We start from the raw sequence: 16,751 nt of genomic DNA, 5'->3' as shown, positions 1-16,751 counted from the left end.
TTTTCATAAATATTTTTCCTCATCATATCTCCAAATTCAATTGGCCCAAAGTAACATATGATGTTAAAACTTTTCAAGCCATTTAATTAACACACGCGCATATCACAAGGGCACAAGGCAAAAATTAACTACAAAATGAGATGTTGAATAGTACATTAAGCCATCATTATGCACATCAAAACTAAAGGCTAATTAAGTGATTTTCTCAAGGGTAAATAAGAATTTCTTCTAACGCACATGGGACCTTACATGAAGACAAAAGTATGAGATGAACACTGAAGGAGTCAAGACGAGATGGCAAGCAGCGTATATGCAAGTTAATATTTCCTATAATGCTAACCATTAAAGGATTTAAAACTTAAGCTTTAAGACCTAACCTTCTGAAACCTTCTACCAATGTACAAGAATGCCTATGGCTTAGGCAAGGTGAACTTATCTCTATGAATCTAAGTCAACTTAAATCTCTGTTGTCTCCTCTTTCTTTCCTTGAATTTCTCTAACCACCCTTCAATTCTACCTTTGCTTTTTTTTTAATATATAGACCCTTACACCTAAGGTTTTTATAGAATCTCAATTGTATTGTGATCTATTTTAGTATTTTTGTATATTCTTATATTATTATTATTTAAATATTGGATATTAATTGTTATCTTATCTATTATATTTCTAATTGTTATATTATTTTGGGATATTTAAATCTTATTATTAAATATTAGATTATATTATTTTGAAATCTTAAAATCATAATATTATATTATATTCTGATTAGTATTTTTTGAGATATTCAAATCTTTATAGGTCATTATTATATTAGATTATAGTCTAGTTTGATTATATTTGTGTCATTTTTTATTATTTTCAAATCTAATAACTTTTAAACTTTTTATTACTTTCTTGTTAAAATATTTTCCTATTTTCATTCATTATTATTTTATAGAAATTTCTGTTATCAAATGTTTTCCTATTTTCCATTTTCCATTTTCTCTTTTTTATTAATTTTTTATTTTTTTTATAGATGTTACCTTATTTAATTATAAGGGCCTAAACCAATTACGGTGTTTACTATAACATTCTAAATTTCAAACTTTAAAATTTTAAGTGTTTATGAAGGTAAATTGGTAAATTAAGTGGTTTATAAATTAATGATACTTCTAGGTAATTAATAAGGTTTTGGACCTTTGAATAGCTTGAGATATAAGCTACGATGGTGTACGAGTCCATCGAGCTTGAGTAGGACGGCATTTTGGCATGTGGCACTTGCTGTGCCATGTGCTGCAGTACACGCATCTTGCATTGTGGTGCATGGCCATTTTTAGGTTAAATTAGACGTGAAAATGCATCTAATTTCAAAAAGGAAAAGAAAGAAAACGAGAGGAGCGATGAAGGAAGAACTTGTGGATGCTAGGACTTGACCTTGAGAGCTATTTAAAAGTATTTTAGGCAAGATTCATCCTTAGGTAAGCTTCCTATATCTCTTCCTCTTCCTTTATGCAAATTTTATATATTGGGAGAATGTGGGGTTTGATTTCGATTTTCTTGGGTTGTAACCGAACCCATGGCCTTAGTTGAGAGTTAAATCAATTTTCTTAGTTTATGAATTTTATAGTGATTTAAAATTTTTGACTAGGATTTGGATAAGCCCTAAGTGAAATTTGAGAGTTTTTAAGATAATGTGGGTAAAGGAATGGCATTATTAGTGTATTTGGATATTAAATGGAGTTAATGAAATGTAATGGAAGTGTTGAGGGTGTTAAAATGGATTTTGGGTATGGTGAGTACCTAAAATTTAGTGATTTAAAAGGATTAATTGGGTGAGAATTGATGATTAAATATTAATCGAGCATTAATATGCTAGTCGACACATGTAGAGCTAAGTTTTTACCGTGGTAACTTTTTTTTATGACAAAAGGATTGAGATAAGTGGATTATTTAAACTTTCTATTTACATGTTTGGATGGTTGTGTGGAAATTACAAATGTTAATATTATTGTTTTGAAATAGTATAGTTTTAATATGAAAAATAATTACGATTTAAAAATTTTATGTGAAGTTCAATGAATAACTATGTTTTGCATATTATGGTTTTGAAAGCTAAATCTTTTGTTTATGTATATATATTTGTGAAATTTTATGACCTACGGTGGAAATGATTATTATAGTGCAGATTATATGTTTATTGTTATGAGTGGAATTGTTGATTGTAAACTTTAGGATAGATAAGTAAAATTATCCTTACTAATCCTCCCTAATCTCTAAATATCAATATAATTTTCAAATTTGTCAAATTACACAAATGGAGATCCCAAGTTTTCTCAATTTAAAATACTCCCATATGTTTTCAACTTTTACAAATTAGAGTTTAAAACATATGCGTAAGCATGTGAATCAAGAAAGAATCAAAACATTTGTATATAAACTTCAAAACAGTAAACTGTGCAAAAACCATCACATGCACCACGACTTGCATGCCATTGTGCTATGTGCCAAGGCGAGAGGTGCCAAACGTTGTGACGCATTGCACAAATCTTGACAGCAAACTTTGCTGTCATATGATAGCACCCAGGACGGACTTTTGACACGTCTTATTTCTCCTTTTGATGTTCAATTGAAGTGATCTAGGTGACTATAGAGAGCTTTCTTCTAGCTCTAGTTGATAGCATAGGTTTCATAATCAAATTATTTTTCTATAAAAAGTTGGACACTCTTTTCAACTTCCACTCCATTTTCATAAAAACTCATAACTATAGTGTCCAAACTTCAATACATGTGCCAAAAGTTTATACCAACTTTTAGATCACACTCAATAGACCATTTTAAACTCGTCCAACACATCATAGTCAATCAAATACACATATTACAAAAATTCACCACTCAACCCCTTGATTCATAAAAACAAGAAGGGAAAAATAACTTGCATAAAATCATTAATATTCATCCAAAAAAATACAAATGCATTTTAAACCTGCTTGTACTAGTATTTGAGCTCTATTTAAGTTTTACATCACATATTAATAGCTTAGGACATAAAATATACAAGATAATCTCAACTATAATGCAAATAGTCAAAAGAATGATCTAAATTCCTAGTTGGCAAATTAACAACTTAAATACACATCAAAATAAATCTAGAGGCCTATTGTTAGGATTTACACACAATCCTATGCCTCCAATCATTATCACCGATCTTGATTCGATAAGCTAGGTCCTGAAATATTAAAGAATGAAGGGTGAGTACACTCATTTAGTAACTAGGTCAACCTAACTTATACAATTGCATGTTAATTAATTAATTATGGATGCAAATGAAAAAACTCAATCTCATTTTGCACAAAATCACATATAGTCTCGGCTATAAAAATAACCATATGACTGAGCATTGCAGCATATATCATTGAAAATTACAATTATGCACATCTTGGGGTGACAAAAAAACCACCATGCGCCTTTAAAACACGTCGGACCAAAATAATATAATCATATGGTCAGAACTAAATGTATGGTCAATGCTAACCTTATACCGGACCAAAAATAATATTCACCTACAAGAATGTATGGCTACTTATCCCTCATATTACCTACAAGAATAGCTACGTCCGTGACTCAAACTAACTAGCATTTCACTTGTCAGGAGCTACCTAATTAGGGTTAACTCACTCACTTATGTATCGTGGTTTCTCACCAGACTAATAATCACATGATGTATATACCCTTAATCTTGTCTCTTTATGACCAAATAGAGACTAGTTAGGTTCTAATCTCTTAAAGAACAAGTAGACATTCTTGAATCAATCATGAAACAATAGCTACCAAGCTACCTCTCAATTTCAATGGTCGATGCCAAGGCAAGCTTTTGATTCTATCGATCAATGCTACTACCATATGAATTTATCAATCTACTCCTTTTCTTATGCAAAACTCTCGCTAATGATCATGTTTATATGAAAATATAACAAGTAATATGCCATTCAACACACATTAACCACAATCATCTCACATACACATACTTCTCTTTTCCCACACAAATCCATATACCAAGAATCATATATTTATCATTTTCCTAATGAGTAGTTCTCAAATCATTATCTTAGCTACATATACATAAACTTACATATTACTCTCCATATTCAAGACAATACCACACATGTAATTCATTACTTCACACAAAATTTGCATTGATGGGTTTACAAACTAAACAAGTTCCAAATCATTAAATTAACAAATAATTAATTAATAAACAACTATACAAATTAGATTTTTTCCTAGTTTACCTTAAACCTTGTGAGAGATCAAAGATTTTTCTCCTCAAGACACAACTCCCAAAGCTTGCAAATAGCTTGAATGGTGCTCAAAATAGTTAATCTACAATTAATTCATAAGGGTATCTATTAATACTCCATTTGAGTAATTTTCTAACACGAACTCATCTCTTCAACTTACATCATAGCACAAATCTTCACTTCTCATCATACTTAGTAGGTTTATTATGTACCATAGCCTACATTGTCATAAATGAGTCATTAATCACTATTAATAGTCACCAAGTACTCCCAACTCCCCTAATAGATGCAAATATTCAGCCATTAAGGGCTTTAACACTAACACTCTCAAATTATTAATGTGGGGTTTAAATACTATAAAATACTCTCATTATATCTATTTAGTCAATGAGTTCAGAGTCATAGCTCATACGGACCTGAAAATTACCGTTATCATTCAAGCCCCTAACTTTAAGCTTTATGAACAGGAAGGAAAAGGGAGAAGAAGCATAATGCACTTGGGTGTTAAGAGCTTTAAAATGCTCTAATGGTCCCCAAATCAGTGCCCTAACAAAATAAAATCTTGTGCCTTTCATTTTTCTCCTTTTTCTCCCCTCTAGTTTTTAGTTTGTTTTGCGACTAGTATATTAGAAAAATTGGCCATGCATTACAGCACATGTACATGAGCCACGATGCATGGCATAGAGAGGCCAGTCCTTTATTGATCCATACGTAGGTGGCGACGAATGACCATATGCCGCGACGTGTGGCATAGGATCACTTCCTTCAGCTTTTCTCCTTTTCTTACATCTGACAGTCGAACTCATATTTAGGGTTAAAATCACAATCAAACTATAATAACACAAAATTTAAATAAAACAAAATATCAAATTGATAATTTTGAGAGTATTTTTTATTAATTTTGGGGATAGTTTTAACAACGTTAATTAGTAGTTGAATGAAAATTTTATTAGTATTCGCTTCATGTTTTTAGTTCAAATCCATGGAATGCAAAAGGGATTTTTATTTTTTCTACAGCTAGATGAAATTACCTTTTGACCCTTTTATTATTTAAAAAAAAGAAGAGTTAGATTCAAACGCATGACTTTTCTTCTCTTCTCCGTTTATCATTTATTTTGAAAGCTCTAAAACCTAGTAAGAGAGGGAATGCTCCGACCAACCTCCATCCCTTCTTCTTCCTTCTATGTATTAGCTATTATCGGTGTTGGGAGTGGCGAGAGCTTAAGTTGTGTTATTGAGTCTTATTCTCCTTCCCCTGTTTGGATGTTGGTTTAATGATCTAGTCCATCAACTCTAGTGTGGTTGTTGGGTTACGTTGGACTTCTTCCTCCCTCTTCACTTCACCCTTGATTCCCCCTCTCCTTCTCTCTCGTTTTTGTGGCATATATTCTTCCCCATCTTGTTTTTAAATCATCAATCTAGTGTGCTAGAGCTTCAAGCTCTACTCTTCATTTCTTCAACTGATTTGGTGAGCTGAATCCACCTTTAATTCTTCCTTTATTTATTAACTGTGTACGTGTGCTGTAGACTTCTCTCGTTGTTGATGCTCTAGCTAAGCCTTGAGGAGTTGTTTAAGCACTTAGTTATTGTAAGAGGAAATGAGTTTATATTGAAGCTGTTTGGAATGGATTTTGAGAAAATATGCTGGAATTATAGATTAAGGATTATGCCTATGAGGTGTTCGATAAAATGCCTATTACAAGAATTAGGCATATGATGCATATGATTAACAAGATAAATTATTAAAAGATCATTCTCTTTAATAGATGACAGAAGTTTGATTAGCTTAAATATTAATATTGAGAAATTTTGGAAAGGATATTAGGAAGAAGAGGCTTGGCATTTTTTTGAAATTTAATGCATATAAGATATTCAATCAAATGTTTGAAAGGAAGAATTTTTGTTGAATGGTGGAAAATAATGTGATGATAGTATTATTAAAATTACATTATCATGAAAGGCAGTATGCTTCACAAAGAATTGGCAATTAGACAGAGAGATGTTTGGAAAGATTTTGATTAAAAATTCAAGAGCCATTTGCTATTGAAATTAGTCTTTAGAATATTTGTGAAATGTTTGAGAAATATTGAAGTTAAGATTTGTCTGTGCTACTTCTTTGAATTATTTTGGATTCACGATGTTTATAAATAAAATCTATAAAAGCAAATAACAATGGAATTACTTGGGCACTAGGATTTAAAGACCAAGCAATATGGCAAAAGGACTAGTTGGGAATAAGTTGTTTATTTAGAAATTTACCAAGTAAGTGAACAGCATTCCAACTAATCAACAAATAAAAGCTTTTACTAAAATATTACATTTTATGTAGATGATTTTTAATTATTATTTTTATTAATTATGTTAAGTATTAGCCTTTTGTTAATTATATTATTTTATTCTACAAAAATATATATACAGTTGTGGCAAGGAATAATTAAGATATGATTTGTACATGTATTTTCCTTATGAATTATATTTTTAAGACTAATAAAATTATTTTGACTAACTTTAAAAATTTTGGTCACTAATAAATGTAAGAATGGATGTTGTTTATGAAATTTTATCTTGACGAGTATTGAATTAAAGTTTGAAATGATTCATATGAGTTCGATATTGAGACTGCAAATTGAATTTTAAAAATGATTATTTTTTTTACATATTTAAAAAGTGATTTTTAAAAGACTTTAAGCAGAACACTATTGCTAACGGCAGTTCTATTAGTCCTTGGCGCACTATGACCATGACTAGCTAGTTTAATTTAGTGGATTTTGACCTCACATTTTTTATTCATGAGTTTTACACCTGCGTTTGATTTTCACGACTTCAAGCTACGTTTGATTATTTACCCTCGTAAACTATGTGTTCACATTTATTTTCATAGCTTCGATTGTGTTTGGTTAGTATTACCCTCATAGACTATGTGTCCACGTTTGATACTTATTTTGTTAAGTCCTCAAAATTCTAAATTTTTAATTAAGTTATGTATTTAAAGTTTTAATAATTTCAGTTAGCAGGTTTACTACTTTAATTTGCATATGAATAATTTTTTTTTCAAGTATGATAGAATAAAGCAATTTTAGTTCACTTTAATTTTTATAGTTATGATTAAGATTTATAGGTTTATTAAATTTATTATATTAAATTATCATTTTTTAATTATTTTACATAATTTTTTAAGTTTAATATTTTTTTTCTTTCTAAATTCTATATTTTTTGGGATATTATTCACTAGAAAATATTTGGTCTCAGATTCACTAGCTGTCATTGAAACTCTTGCTGATCATTGAAAGGTTTGCCATTCAACTGGTTGAATATTTATTTTGATAATGCCTTTTCTTTTGATATATATATTCAATTATGTGCTTTATTTTGAGACTATAATTTAAGTAGTTCACATTAACTATAAACGTGACTCTGATTTGTAAATTTATATCGACTATCTATTGTTGATAATTAAAACTTCATATTATTAATTGTTTGTAAATAGTTATTGTAGAGATTCATGAGGTCCTATTTAAAGAGAAAGTTGTGCCGAAATCTCTACAGAAAGTTTATGAATCTTTTATTTACATGAAAAATGTTACTATGATCTTCAATCCTATTTCAAATAAATTAAGATAGTAAATTAGTCCCAGAGTGCTGTCATGACAGTAGGAGTGTGTTGCAGCGCAAGGCAGGTATATTGTGGCATACTGCATAGAGAGGGACGTGGTCTCTCTGTGCCATCTACCATGGCAGGTGGTACATGTGCTGTGACGGACGGTGCATTTTTGGAGGATTTCTAAAATGCCCCTTTTAAGGTGTTTAAGAGTTATACCTTGTTTCTTGCTTTTGTTATTTTGTGGAACTTGCTTTGAACCATTGTTTAAGCTCAAATGTCTTTTTAAAAAGGGTTTCTTGGAATCCCAATTTCTTAAACTATTTTTAAACCTGAGTTGTGATAACCTTATATAAGAAATTTAATTAATCTCGGTTATCATAACGGTGTTTTATGTCTCGTGTTTTGTGTGTTTGGTAATATTAGAGAGGACATTACATTTATAGTATATTACTACTAGTCATAGCTTTTTTTTGCACCATTCTTCCCTCATAAAGATAGAAGCAATCCCAAAAAGAAAGTTAGTCACCAGCTCAATAAAGAAAAATAATATGTGTAATGTGATAATTGCCAACTTTATATATTCAAATGCATAACGACAACACAACAACAATCACAAGGCCAATTCTTAAAACTCAAAAATTTGATACCAAGTTGTAATATCGCTCTTATTACCTCGGTTACTTAACTTAAAACCACTATAATAATTATGAGACTAGCTCAAACGGATTACAATTTCGACAATGAAATAACTAACTGCAGTTATTTAAGATTAACATTAGTATAAGTTTAAAAAATTAAACTACTAAATCAATAAGAGAACTAAATAGTATAATTCATCCTTTAAACATAAGAAATAATGTGGGGATCCCAAATTTTGACACTTAAAACTTTAGGTCAAAGCATAAACAACTTTAAACTAGAGTTAAAAGATATATGAAAGCATGTGATACAACTTAACTTTGAAAATACTTGAAAGAAAATTTAAATATATCATTTTTCAACAAAACAGGCTGTTTGTCATGAAAAACAAGCTTTTGTGCCATGCATTGTGACGTATTGCATAGCAAGTGATAACATCAATTATCAATTTTACAGACTCAGGGGTTAACTTTCACTGTACTCTAGAACTTCGTCTGACATCTGATTTAGGCAATCTAGGTGCCTATAGAAATCTATTTTCATCAATAAGCTAATGACACTAGTTTTACTCTTAAATTATTTTATACCAAAGAATTGAACACCTAAATGCAACCAAATCACATTTCCACACATAACAATTACCTGAGTGTCCAAAACTCAACCCAGGTGCCAAAAGCTCACCTCGATACCTAAACTACACTCAATGGACTTAAGGCCTTTTGTCCATGATGCCACAACAATCCCAAACCTCATTTTCAACCCTTGTCCCTTGATTCCAAAAAACAATAGGGGAAGGTAGTATGCATTGTTTGGCAATACAATTCAATTCCAAATTATTCGTATAAATCTAATTATATTTGTATTAGTATTTTGGCCTTAGCCAAATTTCACAAAAACATACCACATAATTTAGATCCCAAAATACAACTTCCTCGATAAACATGTGGATAGTGCAAGTATCAAATTAAAATATGCAATTAGTTGGCAATACCACAATTAAATGCGCCTATATGAATAAAAATAAAAGAGGCCTACAGTAAGAAATAATATTCCTAAGCTGCTAGTGATTTTCTTTTACCTTTTCTCGAGCTAGTACTTATAAAATGTTAAAGAGAGAGATGGGTACAACACCCAGTAACTAATGTACATCTAATTTATACATATGCAAGTCAATTCATTATAGAACATGTAAATTGGCATACATTAAAGTAATGTAAACACATGGAAAACCAGAATCCAATCTATACGCAATATAAGATATCAATCACAAATTTATCAACCTTGTGACATCATCAATGATATGCATGATCAATACCTTTCTTATAACCTACCGATACCTTAACTAAAACCATGGGCTATTAAATCAATAAAGTTTCATCTATGTGAATGAATTGCCCAAGCTTACCAATTGTAAGGAGCAACCAGACTAAATGTCACTATACTCATTTTTAAACCATAATTTTCCCTATTCTTGAATCCTTGGGTGTCGTTAACCCTATGTTAGTCTCCTTAAAGAATAAGTGGAGACAAGTTAAGTTTAAGTTCCTCAACAAACAGTGAAATAAAGGCAAACCTTCAGCTATTAAAAGGTGGCCATATCACGTGAATTTATATTTACTCTTCTCCTTAGATGAACTCCTGCCAACATAATCATGCAATAAACATGCTTACTCACAAAACAAACCATGCAATGAACTCATTCCACCATGCTCAAAACACAATTAAATGTATCTCATATCATAAATTATTATCACTATCATCTCATAAATTCTCAAGCCACATAATCATCATTATTACATCATCACATTCATAACCTCAATTTCAAGAAAACCATATTATTTCACATGTAACTTTTCACATTATCATAAGCCGTTTGGACTTCAAGTTTTTAAATATATCATCTCATTCAAACAAGTTTAGCTAAAATCATAACAATTCTCAACATTAAGCCACACTTGCATGTTAAACAATTTTTCAATACATATCTCATAACATAGAAATCATGAATAATAAATTTTTAAGTATGCAAGCAAGTTATTAAAAACTCTACAATCAATTAAACAAACAAGTGCACAAACTAGCTTTTCTTAGATTACCTCAAATCTTTAAAAAGTCAAAGGTTACCCTTCAATTCTAGTTCACTTTCAAAGCTAGTCTCAGCCCAAACATCACATAAGGTGATTAATTTACAATTAATAATGTTAAAATCATGTAGTATATGAAAATTTCAATTTTGGAAATGCTAATTCGAATACGTATACTCCTTGTCAATGTTTTCAGAAGCAAACCAAATATTGAATTGAAAATGCCAGCAGTTCACGGTTTGCATAGTCGAACCTAGTTGGACCAATGGTCAAACCGATAATATAATAATGAAATTAAAAAAATTATATATGTATATAATAATCTAAATATAAGAAATAAATGTGAAATTGCTAATTAAGTTAAAAGTTAAACCAAATATTTTAAGTTTATTATGACTTAACAAGCCACATGATACAACATATCACCAAATGATTAAAAAATAGGTCATTTTCCTAAAAAAATTGATAAAAAAAGAAAAGAAAAAGGGTATTTTTTTAACAGCTCAATTTTTAAAAATTGGACTAGGTTCCCAGCTTGATCCTAGTTTTCAATTCAACCACCAGTCCAAAACAACTCAACTCTTTACATGGTTTTTTCGGTTTAATCGAACTATTAGCTTGACCGATCAATCTGACCATCTGATTCGATCTAATTTTTTAATCATTGTTGTTTGTAGATCATACATCATGAGCCCATTTTTTTTATTTTTCATATTCTAGCCGCCTTTTGCAATCCACGCCAAAAGAATCAAAGCGTTCATGCGAATTAAATATAATTGAAGACCTAACAACCCCAAGCGGTAGTGACGAACTTGTTTCGCACATGGAATGCACGTTGATCCAGATCGCCCGTCCCATTGAATCATTCATTAATTCATTGATGATTCCACACTTGACCAAAATTGCATAAAATATAATTAACACATCATTAATTTCACGCTGCCTCCAAAATTATCTGTGGAAATATTTATTTATTTATGAATTAATATTAATTAATAAGTCTAAATAAATTGGTCTTTATGATTTTTTGTGGATCGTGATAGGAGGACCACATAAGTGAGCCCAATGGGCAAAGGTCCAACCTACAATCTAGTAGCCGTCAGTTATTCCCTATCTCTTAATTGACTGAGTCAGAGATAATGAAATATATAATTATGCCTTATTTAATAAGACGGTTACCGATCTGGTTTATATAAAATGATTAGTCGATAACTGCAATACACACGACTCATTCTCTTCTACTTTCATTATCTCTGAACTCTCCAAAGGCTCAAGAAAAAAGTGGGTTGTATACCTGTCTACACTCGAGGTAATCAAGCTTTCTCAAGTGCTCATAAATTCTTCAAATATATATACATTACTTTACTTATTTATATAAATTGAGATATACAAATTAAACATTATCTTCATGAATCACGCAACTCATTATATTTTTCAAACATAGGCTGTGCCGTATTTGTTGACTATTTAGTCATCAGCCATATTTATATCCCTTTAAAACCCATTTACAAATCAAACAACTCCATTTCTATCGATTAGCACGTAAATGTTTTTCAGGCCAAAAAAAAAAGGCAGGTAAATGTTAACTTCACCGTTCCATTCTCTCTAATCGTGCTTTATACTCCTCCTGGTTTTTATTATAATCTGCCCCTAACCACCTCACCGAAGTTAATGAGGGGATACAATTAAGTTATTAATTTTATCTCAAAATAAAATAACTTTATAATTTTACTCATATTTAAATAGAATTTTTTTAAATTTGGGCTGCATTTTCTCTCATAATTAATTACTTTACAGAGAGGTAATATTAAAAAATTTATTAATAATCCATCAAGTGACCATTTTCTCTCACAATAAGGATCACTCTGTGTCCTGGGAAACATGGGAGTATTACCACATTTTTCCTAGTCTAATTTGAATCCCTGCTGTGTGGGACCATTGTTATCTACAATAAGCTGACTCAACTCACTTGATCAGTTGAACCAAACATTGGATAGTATTATATTATCTTACATATTATATACAATAGAAAGTCCTATAAAAAGTTAATAATACAAATGCAAATACTCCCTTTGTTCAATATCTAAGGCACTTTTAATCAGAATTGCACCCCAATGAGTTAGTTAATTATCTTTAAAATCACACATTATTTCCATGTTAACTCTTATTTAATAAGGTGTCTCAATTAACAAATCTTATTAATTACACTCCTTAATTAAGAGTGTTTTTTAAAAATTTTCATTAATTGTACCTTGAAAGACACAAAAAACCTTATATTTTTAAATAATTTATCTCAAAATAATGCCTTAAATTTTTTAATGAGAGAATATATCATATAATTATAAAAATATAAAAAAATGAAGAAAATATGAGTAAAATTAGAAGGCGTGTATCTTGTAAGCTCCCTGTTCTATGTATATTATATATATATATATATATTGAAATCAAAATTTTTAAGAATAAAACATAAACATCTAATCTAAATAAATAAAAAGTAAAAGGAACATTTTATTTAACGCATACATGTGTTTTCGAATTATATAAAAATAAAAAATATTAGTAAAAATTTATTATTTATAAATAATATAACTTGTCATGCCTTTCATTTCATAATGTAAAAAAAATCGATAGTTGTTACAATATGATATCCAATGTTATCCGAATCTAAGGCATATCTTGACAATTTTTTTTAAAATAATGATATAATGTATAAAAACAGGGAATATTTATCACTTATCACAATATTTTAATTCATTTCCCAAACCCCGTCGTCCTTCAGGGTTCTCACTTTCCAATCCATGAATGACAGAGTGACCATGGAAAGCATAAGCCACAATTGAGGCAGCATATTTGCTGGATATATATATATATATATATATATCTCATGTGTGTGTGTTATAACCAGTTTTATTGCTAATCACTACCTTCAAGATATGCTTATATTCTTGAATGTATTAGAAATTATAGGTTGAAACTTGGAAGTACTTCCTTTAATTTAAAATATAAATAGCTTTAAAAAAATTATATATTAATAAAGTTTTCATTCTCATAAAAATATATATTAATTTTTTAATTTTAATTATCAATGCATTTCATAACGAGAGATAAATATATATATATATATATATTTAAATTAATAAATATAATGAGTAAAATATTTTTTTAATAGATTTTAAATTATTTATATTTTAAATTAATATTAGTTGAGAAGATGCTTTTAGAAAGGAGGAAGCAGTATCTTTTGCTTTAAAGATGTACTATATGTTATCTGTATTGGTCAACTGCCTGGTATTGGTGGGTAACAGACAAAGGGCCACCGAAAGATGCGCGTGCGTGCGTGATTGCGTGTGCTCATTTTCTCTTGCTAACCAACTCTGATGCCTAATTTATGGCCAAAAAAAGGCTTCTGCCTAATTTGATGGGAAAATTATTCAAAAGTACATGTCTAGCAAATTTAGGGCCGGTTTGTTTGTTTTTTGGTCAAAAACATTTTTTTGTTTTTTAAAATAAAAAATTTAAAAAAAATTGTTTGAATGAATGTTTTTGAATTTAATTATTTTCAAAAAAAATTTCATTTTTTATTTTTAAATAAAAAAATAGAAACATCTTAAAGCTGATTCCATTTTATGTTTCTTATTTTTAAAATACATTATATTTTATCATTGAATACTACAATTACCTCAACTAATAATTATCATAAATCATCATCATTAACTGCAAGTGACCATCATTATTGATCAATTTTTTAAGGAAAAATCACAACCAATGACCTCAATACCAAATTAATAATAGTCAAAGACTAATTGACTTCAAAATTACAATATAATTCTTTAGTTATTGATTGATATTAATTTGTGAGGTTAAAAATTCAAATTGTCCCTAAATTTTTTTTTAAAAAAGCTACCTCCCAAACATCATTGCTACTGGTCACCAAACCATTGTCGGTAGGGGTCGCTGGAGCTCTTACTACTAATGGGGTCATTGGAGGTTAATCATCAGAGCTCCGATGCTGATGACATTTATTTCAATAAATATTTGATTTAAGTAGCCAAAGGAAAGTTTAATCCCATGATCCCTTGGTCGTGGCTACCAAGCCTTTAATTTATACATGCAAAAAAAATTATATAAATAGTAAATTAAGCTTTTATCTACTTTCATGTTATAACATAATGTTGTGTTGTTAATTCATGAACTATACTTTTTATTTTACTAATGTTATTTATTAATCTGACATGAATGATTACAAATTAAAAGCTTTAAAACTTCATGCATTTTACTTATTAAATGTCCGAATGTATTTTTGTTAATTACTGATACGTTATTGTCAAAACTTAAATGGATACTTGTTGAAGAAGGACTAACACTTATACAATTAAGCCTATGCTATCAATTTTTCTAACTTGTTAAAGCCAGAATGGATGATTGTTAATTTAGAATGAGTTATTGTTAAAATTTAAATGAATACTTATTAATGAAAAACTGACATGTATAATTAAGCACTTCATATCTATTTTTTTAACTTGTTAAATCTCGAATGGGATATTATTCATTTAAAATGAGTTGTTGTTAAAATTCAAATGAATACTTATTCATGAAAGAATAACACGTATAATTATATCCATTTTATATGTTTTTTTAACTTGTTAAAGTCTAAATGAACTTTTATAGAATTGTGCAAAAATGAGGATAGAAAATAAACATGTTCTGTTCTTATTGCCAGTAAGTTTGTGCAATCTAGACAAAAATCTATCCAGGTCCTTTAGGGTCAATAATTGCAAAAAGAAAATGACTAAATTAAATTGCAACTCTTAAAAGGTTTAAATACTGGGAGAGTATCATTGAATAACCTTTAAAAGAATTTAATATTTAATAAGTATTTTAAATGAGTAAACATTAATAATTAACAAGTAAATTTTTAAATTTAAAAAAGAATCTATTCCCTCTAGATTCTTATGATATTAAATTCTTTCAAAAGTTATTTATTGATATTCTCCCTTTGGAAAAAAAAAAAAACGATTGAAAAAGGGAGCAACTTGAAGTCGAAGTAGTTGTGTTTGAAGGAGGCGTAGACAACTACAAGGGAGCAGTGGTCGACAGCGGCTATATTTAAATATTTAATTTACAAAAATTTTTAATATTTAATTTGAACAATTTGTAATAAATTTGGACTGTCAATAATTTAATAATATTTTATTTTAATAAAATATAAAATAAAGATAAAAATTAGAGCATTAAATTTTGGTTCGCCCAATTTTTCCGACATATGATAAATGCTATCCTTCTGTAAAGCAACAGTGTTGTGTGAAGCCATCTGTGGGAAGCGTGTGACATTGAATGTGAAATTTCGCATTAGATGCTACGAATGGTTGAGAAAGCATAACAGTGAAGTAATAGTGATGAGAAGAAGACATCATTGACATTAGGTCCGTTGTGATGGCTTTGGAAAACGATGGGATACACAGTAAAAGTCACACAACTTGCACGGTTGGGCATGGAATACAATTCTCTTCCTCTTTTAGGTTTGGATAACCTCTCTGATTCATATGCCTGGGACTCCCTTTAAGTTATGTCCTTCCACAGAAGGAACCCAAAAAGAAAAGAAACTACTTTGTGGGAATCAAAACAAGAATTAAAGCATAGATGTGTAAGGTAAAATTAAATAAAGTGATTCCTTTTTGTTTGGAATCTTATTTAAAATTAAAGTTATAAAAATGCTCTTAAGAAGTTGCTTTTTTTTTGGGAGAATGATTGAAAAATACATTCAAAATATGCAAATGATAATTAAATACTACAAAATATGATAATTATTTTTTAGTCCTTGCAGACTTGTCTGTCAATTAGTTTTAATGTGAAAAGACTTCTTTTACACTTAAAAAAAAATAAAAGACATGAAACTTATAATTTGTTATTCTATTCTAGTAATTTTTTCAAGAAAACTGATCATTTCCCAAAATAAAATAGTAATTGATTTTTATTTGTTGGACTATACTGATAAATTTTAAAATAGGAGCAAATATGTCATTTCATAAAACATAATAAATTAAAACACAATAACAATTATAGAATACTAGTTTCATCATCAAAATATAGTTACATGCAAATCGTATAAATGATGTACATGTGTAATAAACACCAATTATAAATTTATAT

Source organism: Prosopis cineraria, unplaced genomic scaffold, assembly GCF_029017545.1.
Source record: "Prosopis cineraria cultivar Desert tree isolate PC_DT_omini unplaced genomic scaffold, ASM2901754v1 PC1, whole genome shotgun sequence".
Classification (NCBI taxonomy): Eukaryota; Viridiplantae; Streptophyta; class Magnoliopsida; order Fabales; family Fabaceae; genus Prosopis; species Prosopis cineraria.
Note: the sequence above shows the minus strand (reverse complement) of the source record.